This window comes from Empidonax traillii, unplaced genomic scaffold (genome assembly GCF_003031625.1).
Source record: "Empidonax traillii isolate 1590-97213 ecotype Southwest subspecies unplaced genomic scaffold, ASM303162v1 scaffold107:size1083646, whole genome shotgun sequence".
Classification (NCBI taxonomy): Eukaryota; Metazoa; Chordata; class Aves; order Passeriformes; family Tyrannidae; genus Empidonax; species Empidonax traillii.
The window spans coordinates 130,342-138,052 of record NW_020955300.1 but is presented as its reverse complement, the minus strand read 5'-3'; the positions used below and the strand labels follow the sequence as shown (position 1 = coordinate 138,052).

The 7,711-nt window shown below is 41.1% G+C and overlaps 1 protein-coding gene across 1 annotated transcript in view; it reads right to left on the bottom strand.

The window, feature by feature from the left end:
- Window positions 1-552: 552 nt before the first annotated feature.
- The window catches only part of CUNH14orf132 (chromosome unknown C14orf132 homolog), a 57,310-nt gene continuing 50,151 nt past the window's right edge, over window positions 553-7,711 (bottom strand). The window contains exon 3 of the transcript XR_003571103.1: window positions 553-733. The gene's annotated coding sequence lies outside the window, so the exon portion shown is untranslated. The remainder of the gene's footprint in view (window positions 734-7,711) is intronic.

Here is a 7,711-nt window from a genome sequence, read left to right as displayed (position 1 = left end):
TTGAGATCCCAGGTCAAATTGTTCATTTTGGAAAGTGAAAGACCATTTCTGCAATGCACATAGTCAGACTGGGAAGAAAAGCCTGTGAGAAAGAAGACCAGGAGGGTTATGGACCACAGCCCATGTAGGGTTCTAGGGACATTCAGAGGGACAAAGCTTCAGGACAGCTGTAATGGAAAGCACTCCTGAGTAATCGGAAGCCTCAAGCATGTTTTAAATTATAAAAGGCTCTTGTGAAAGTGAGCAGCAGGCAAGAAGCTGCTAGAGGAGAGTATATGTAAACATTCATGCTTAAATTTTCCATTTCAAATGAGAACAAGAAGCTATGTCCTTATATATCTGGATCCAAGGCTTTTCTTAACTCCTTTTGTTGTTTGCAGAACAGTTAACACATAACTGGTGGTAAAGAAGGGACTTGTGGTGAAACCTCATGTTGCTGACCCCAGAGCAGATCATGTCCCAGTGGGCCACCGAGTCACCATCTGAAGCTTCCTCTTTCACCTGTATGCTACAGAATGAAGAGTGTAAAGCTGTGTAACCAGAGACGACCCTGACACAACATAGGTAGGTGTGCTCCCACTGGATGATGATGGTCTAGTAGAAATAAGCCCAGGAGGTGGTGCAGTTTCCATCCTATCTCTTCAGGAAGCAATGTAGTTTCCATCTGGTCCTCTCCAGTGGGCAGTGGATGGGAAAGCACATAGCTTCAAGCAGCCTATGATCATGCTGGTTCCTGTGACAATAATAATCAGATTTAATAAATGTTGTGCTGCTATACTAGTTTGAAGGATATTATAGATAAGTTTTTTTCAAAGGGTGTTTCTGGAATTATGTGGCTTTGTGCCTGATGTCATCCTGCAATATGCAGCACAGATGTGACTGGATGTTCTGAAGGTATCACAGCAACCTCTATTATAGAGAAATTGCTAGGATGAATTAGCCTGTAGTACGCTTTGTGACAGTCCTTGAGTATGTATAAACTGTGCTAGGATTAGTTTCTGACATATGAAAATGCCCAGAGGTCTGGTCACTCTCACTAAAACTGGGCAGAGAATTCTTTGCCTAGGAATTTCCCCCAGGCAATTAGGACCAGCCTACTCTCCCACTTCCTCTTGCTTAGGAAAATACAGTTAATTTTTATAGACTCTAGCCAAGCAAAACACTGCACAGGACAGTTTTACTATAAAAGTACAGGCAGGCATGCCTCACAATACCCACTGGCATGTGGGACAAGTTTTTAGCCTAATATAGTGATTCACACTCTGATTTCTGCTTCTATTTAAAAAAAAAAAATCAAAATAAAGCTCAGAACTATCATAATTTGTGTGTTTGCAGCAATTCCTGGCACACACATTTGTGTGTATACAGGTATTCAAATGGGTTTTCTATCAGAAATGGCCCTTGCATGTTTCTCACAAGTGCTCCAAGACAAATGTCCAGATTTCTACAGCAGCTCAGCTCACTGGATGAAAAGACCTTTCATATATTTAGATGAACATACTTCTACTGGATTGCTGAGAGCTTTGAATACCCAGTTGGAGGAGATCAGACATGATGTGAGCTCTCTTCAGTTTCCTACATATTGTTAAATGCCGTGGGTGTATATTTTCCTACTATATTGACCTCACTGAAATATGAGAAAATTGGTGCTGATTCCTCTTGAGAGCCACTGCCATTTTATACCTCTTTAGAAAGTATTGTCATGCAGGTAAAATTACTTTTTCCCCCCTTCCAGAATTCAAAACTGATGTGAAACACCACAACTCCCGGTTTCTAGGGGTTCATACTGGTACCAGTAAACAGGATAGAGTTTATTAATTACCCTGGAAAAGCAGTGAGGGAAGAAATCCAGATGCACGAGTCAGCCTTCGCTAAATCCAACTGAGTATAAACAACATTCAGAAATGAGAGAGACAAATGCAATGCCGTTGTTTATGGTCAGATTAAAAGCATGGGATAAATTCCAATTGCTTCTGCAAACAGCTCAGCAGGAAGGGTGTTTCATCCCATGGTGAACCAAGGAATGTACACTTGTAAGAAAGGTATGTGCTTCCCCTCGCCTTGTCCAGGACCTGAGGAGCCTTGAGGTGTTTACAGCAACTACAAGGAAGTGCACAAAACCTGTTTCCCCCAAAGTGGCCTTTGCTTTCAATGAGTTTTAATATATCACCAGCTCATATTTTCAATTATTCTAAACATTATTTATCACTGAAGCAAACTCCCAAAGTTTCTTTTAGTACATCAAGCTGCAATTGATGCAGTCCAGACCTCTCCGTGCTGCCAGGAAATAGGGGTACTTTGTTATGTCACAGCACACAGGGAGCAAAGGAAACAATTGACCCCAACTCTACTTTTCCCAAGCTCTGACACGGCCTCAGGGCACTTCCTCTGGAGAAGGAGGTATTGTAACATTGTTTGCCACTCTCTCCTGCAGCACAGGGGTGAGACCTAAAGCAGGTGGGGTGATATGTGTGAGTGTTGTGGGACAGACACAGGAGTGTGACTGTCAGTGCTGCAATGCAGTAGCAGTTTGGACACAGAAGCCAAGCAGGAGGGAAAGGATGGTCTCCTCCTCACCCCCCCAGGGAGGTGAGTTGTAGGTTGTCCTTTGTATGTGAAAAAAAGGCAGAGCTAACCCTACCTTCCTGTCTATGGTATTTGGAGTAAATTATGTTTAGCTGTGAATAGTACTGCAAGTGACATTCTTTTTAATAAATTCCTTTAAGTATAATTGCTAATGGAGGAATCAAACAGCTGATAATTTATTTTTCATTTCATTATGTATCTATGTCATTGTGGGTCAATGGTGCCTAAAACTTGCACAAAGCACACACAGTGTGTACTGTCAGTGAGCATCCTCATAAGAATTTTAGCTCAAAAACAACGCCCAAGAACTAGAACAAAGCTTAAAATCCCAAATCAGCTACAAAATCAGGGAGCCCAGTGGCAGGATGCAGCTGACCCATCCCTTTTCTCAGTATAGTCCAGTGCATCTGCTCCTAGTTGTGTGATACAGTGGTGGCTGTGTGGCTGGGCAGTTCTGCCCCATTTACCCCTTAACTGATCCAGACTATTGCTCCACCTCATCAGCAATGGATCTCAGGGATAAAGTTGTCTGTGATGCATGTGGTGTGGCTGTACCATGCTGCTGTAACTGGCAGTGCTGATGGGACAACACTCTTTCATCTTGTTAATAAAATCGTGTGATCATATTACTGAGATTTTGTCATCCTTGTGTTGTCTGCAAAGAGGAGGATGACGCTGGAGAACAGATGGGTTTGCTCAGTCAAGAAATTTCCCTGGTAGAGGACAACTTTTGGATGATCTGCAGTTGAGGTATTCAGCTCCTTTGCTTCTTCCTTGTCCAGGTCTAGCATGGAGGACAAGACCAGGATATGCTATGGAATACATCTGCTTGTGAGCTATCTAGTCTGCAGAGTTTGTCCCCAGATGTGAGGCAGTACTTGGCTAATTTAATCAACTGGTACTCTGGCCAAATCCCTTCTTTTGATAAGAAATTCATTAAGGAGCTAAATGATTGCTCGACAAAATGAAATGGCTTTTGTTACCATCAGAATTTGCATTGGAAGCAACGGAGAACCATGAGTACACACTTGAATTTTGTAGCAATTTTTTTTATCTCTGGGATCAGAGCATAAGGGATCCCTATGTGTCTAAACTCTGCTCCTAAGAAAATGTGTTTGCATCTCCACTTTCATAGATGAACTTGTTTCTACATGCGAAGGCCTAGAAACTTCTCCAAATTATGTTGGGACCTAAGTAGTCTTTTAGCAGTTCCATCGAAATAATTAAGCATGCTCAAAATTACTTGGGCTGGAGACTTTCCCAGAACAATCATCTCATCTATGTTAACAAAATGTTCTCTTAATTTGGAGAGACCCTTACTTAATGCGATCAAAGGTTAGCTGTATAAGCATGGGGAACTTAGGCAGACTTTTGGGGAAATTTGGTGAAAAATCCAAATCACAGCCATTGAATGAAATTATAGAACTCGCTAAGTGCTACCAGTGCATTTAAAATTAAACTGGCAGGTGTCCCATGCTCTTTGATAGCTATGATCCTTACCATCACCATAGAGTGTTCTCTTGTAGCTATTTATTACATCACTTTGTCAACTTTTAAAAACTGTTTGCCAGTTCTCCTCTGGTTTTTAATCTGTGAGGAAAACTCTCCTCCCAGAAGGAGGTATGACTTGGGAAGCACTGTATAAACAAGGGGATTCAATGTCTGGTTCAGAGATGAGGCGTAAACAAGAGAGCCAGCAAGGCCAAGGCCTCCCAGCACCCAGACTGTTGCCTCTCTGGCAGACCAAACTTCCTCTCAGTCTGCTTGCAGCACAGACTTTAGGAACAATTGTCATTATTGCTCCCTTCCCTCATATGGCTAAGCTTTTAAATACTGTGTTGCTATTGTATGATTCGCCAGTTTCCTCCACGCTATTGAATTCTATTTTCCGTTACAAAGTTGGGACAAGACTGAGTGTTTACTTTCGGAAATCCAGACCCAGAGGAAACAATTATGGTTTTCCTCTTCTTGGCCATCATCTGTCTTGCTGATAATTTATTGTGCTGTGGACACAATTTATTTTTAGTTAGTTCTAAGCTGCAGCATGTGGCTTTGTTGCCCAGCACTGTTTTGCCTGTTTTGTGATCATTTACCAAGATGTTTCTACATAGTCCTGTTCCTTAAACTCAACATCCCTCTGAAGAAGCTTTTCTCCCACTTCACTTCTGTTACATGTGGGAATATACTCTCAGGTTTCTCACTGCAGATGGTAATTGCATTTTTCCACTGCATCTGAAGTTACAACTTGGTGTTATTTTATGTCCAACACATTTAATCATAGAATCACAGAATGGTTTGGGTTGGAAGGGACCTTAAAGACCATCTATTTCCAACCTCCCTGCCATGGGCAGGGGCACCTTCCACTATACCACGTTGCTCAAAGCCCCATCCAACCTTGCAGGGATAAGGTATCCACAACTTCTTTGGACAACCTGTGCCAGTGTCTCAACACCCTTACAACAAAGAATTTCTTCCTAATATCTAATCTAAACCTACTCTCAGTTTGAAGCCATTACCCTTTGTCCTATCCCTACGTACCCCTGTAAAAAGTCCCTCTCCACCTTTCCTGTAGGTCCTCTTTAGGTACTGGAAGGTGCTATAAGGTCACTCCAGAGCCTTCTCTTCTCTGGCTAAACAACTCCAACCTCTCAACCTGTATTCATAGGAGAGGTGATGGAAATTAAAAGAAGGAAAATGAAAAAAAATAACATGAACCAATAAACAAAAGATCCCACAGTATAAAGTCTTCCTTCTCTCTTCAAAATAGTAGAACAGAGTATTTCATCTGAAAGGGACCTACAAAGATCATCTAGTCCACCCGTCAGGCCACCTCAGGGCTGACCAAAAGTTCAAGATTTGTATTAAGGGCATTGTCCAAATGCTTCTTAAACAGTGACAGTCTGGGAGTATCAGCCACTTCTCTGGGAAGTTTGCTCCAGTGTTTGACCACCCTCTTGGTAAAGAAAAGCTTCCTGATGTCCAGACTAAACCTGTCCTTGTGCAGCTTTGAACTATTCCCATGTGTCCTATTACTGGATCCCAGGGAGAAGAGCTCAGCACCTCCCTCTACACCTCCCCTCCTCAGGAAACTGGATAGCAAGGAGGTCACCCCTCAGCCACCTTTTCTGTAAATTAGACAAACACATGAGACACTCCTCCTGAGACAAGCTTTCCAGTCCCTCTATCAGCTTTACGGCCTTCTTCTGGGCACATTCAGGTGTCTTGAGAATTATTAGGTAGTTACTCTGTTCATGACTTAAATAGTTGGGAGAGGTAAAATTTTGTGGCTCAAGTAAAGCAATTGCAACCTTCTACTCACATGGGATTGCTTATATCTTTATCGGGCGTTTCTAAATAATCTCACTCACTCTCAGCAAGATCAGCAGTGTGGCTCCATTAAATTTCAAATTAGTGTTGTTTGGCCAATACACAACTCTAAAAGTTGATGGATAGCCACTTCAGGGAGCTGTCCCACCTAGCTACTGGTGGTCAAGCAAGCTTCTGCCTACCCGTACAATTAAGTTGCAGATCACAGATATTCTTGTCATGTAACAACTCTACTGGTTTTCTGGATCCAAGGGAGCTGCTGCTGGGATGATCTGTGCCCATACCTGATCTCTATTTAAAGGTTTGTTGTTGCTGCTGTGGGATTAAAGAAAAACCAAAAAAATCCACCTACAACCCTGCCAAAGTGGCTCTCAACATGTCCAGTGATCAGTATATGATTCACCAAGTGAGGATGGAAGATAAGAGCTCCCACTCATTAAGCTGGGGTTCTGAGGTTTCCTGAATGGTGACTACCAAACTGTAGAACGAAACCCCACAGATAGAAAGCGACTAAAACTAAAACCAAACATCATGTAAGAAGCTGACAAAAACAAAACAAAACAAAACAAAACAAACAAACAAAAAAAACCACCAAAAAACCAAAAACAAAACAAAAACCCAAACAAACAAACAAACAAAAAAAAAAAACAAACCAAAAAAACCCCAAAACCAAAACCAAACCAATTAAGCAATCAATAATATTGAAGAAAAAGAAAATTCCCAAACTCAGTGTAGTGGCAGCTGAGGAGATGTATTGAATGTATTTTAGAAAGAAAAAAAATTAAAAAGAAAGGAAAAAAGTTTGATCAGAGATACAATGTTCACTAAGGTGCTACTTCTTCTGATGTGAAACATCAAAAAAAGGAAACCTTTTATTGTTAATTTTTGCCCTAGTGAGACAGGATATCACTCATGGAAAACTGGGAAAGCAGTGTCAAGAAGTGGCAACAGGAAACATAACATCAGCGAATTTCTTTTAAGGCCCACTGGTCCTGGGGTGGGTTGTTTTAAAAATATGGAGCCATTGAAGGACAACAGGCATTTTTTTGTCAGTTCTCATATCCTTACGAGAATTTTCCCCTTGTTGCTTTCAGGGATGCAGCTTCCCATAACAAAGGAGGAAAAGTACTAGAAGGACCTGAGGAACAGATTCATGCTTTTAATACATTGATTCAAAAAGGGAAAGTGGAGTAATTATTCTGCAAGTACAAATATTGACAGGTATCATGTAAAAGCAATAAAGGAGAATTTTCAAATTTCCCTGGTTTTTGAGCTTGCTGAAGAACAATAACTTGGGAGACTTCTCTTCCTCTCAGTCATGCACTTAGTAACCACCCTACTGGGCATTTTCTGGGCCATATAAGAAATAAAGGGTCTGACTTTGAGCTTACTGTTAAACCAAGAAGGACTCTTCTGAAGCCAGCACTGCACAAGTACAGTCATTTAAAATGTGTGTGGAGAAGATAAGTAAGATTATCTTTTGGGTATCTGTTGAAAATATTGCTCAATTTGCTCCAATCAATAAATTATGGTGCTATTTTGAGCAATGGAAACCAAATTCTCATGTCCTTGCTTTCAAGGATTCTCAGCAAAACACATAGGAAGCCACTGAAAATAATTTTTCTGTGTTTCTAAACTGAACAAGAGAGGAAAGCTTCAAGGTTGTGTTATAGACATTTAACAATACGTAAGAGGAATTCTTAAAAGAATTCCAAAGCCAGAAGACACTTTGATTATTTTACTTGATCTTGCATATAAATAGACCACAAATTCCAAACAGTGCTGAATCCTTTTTGTA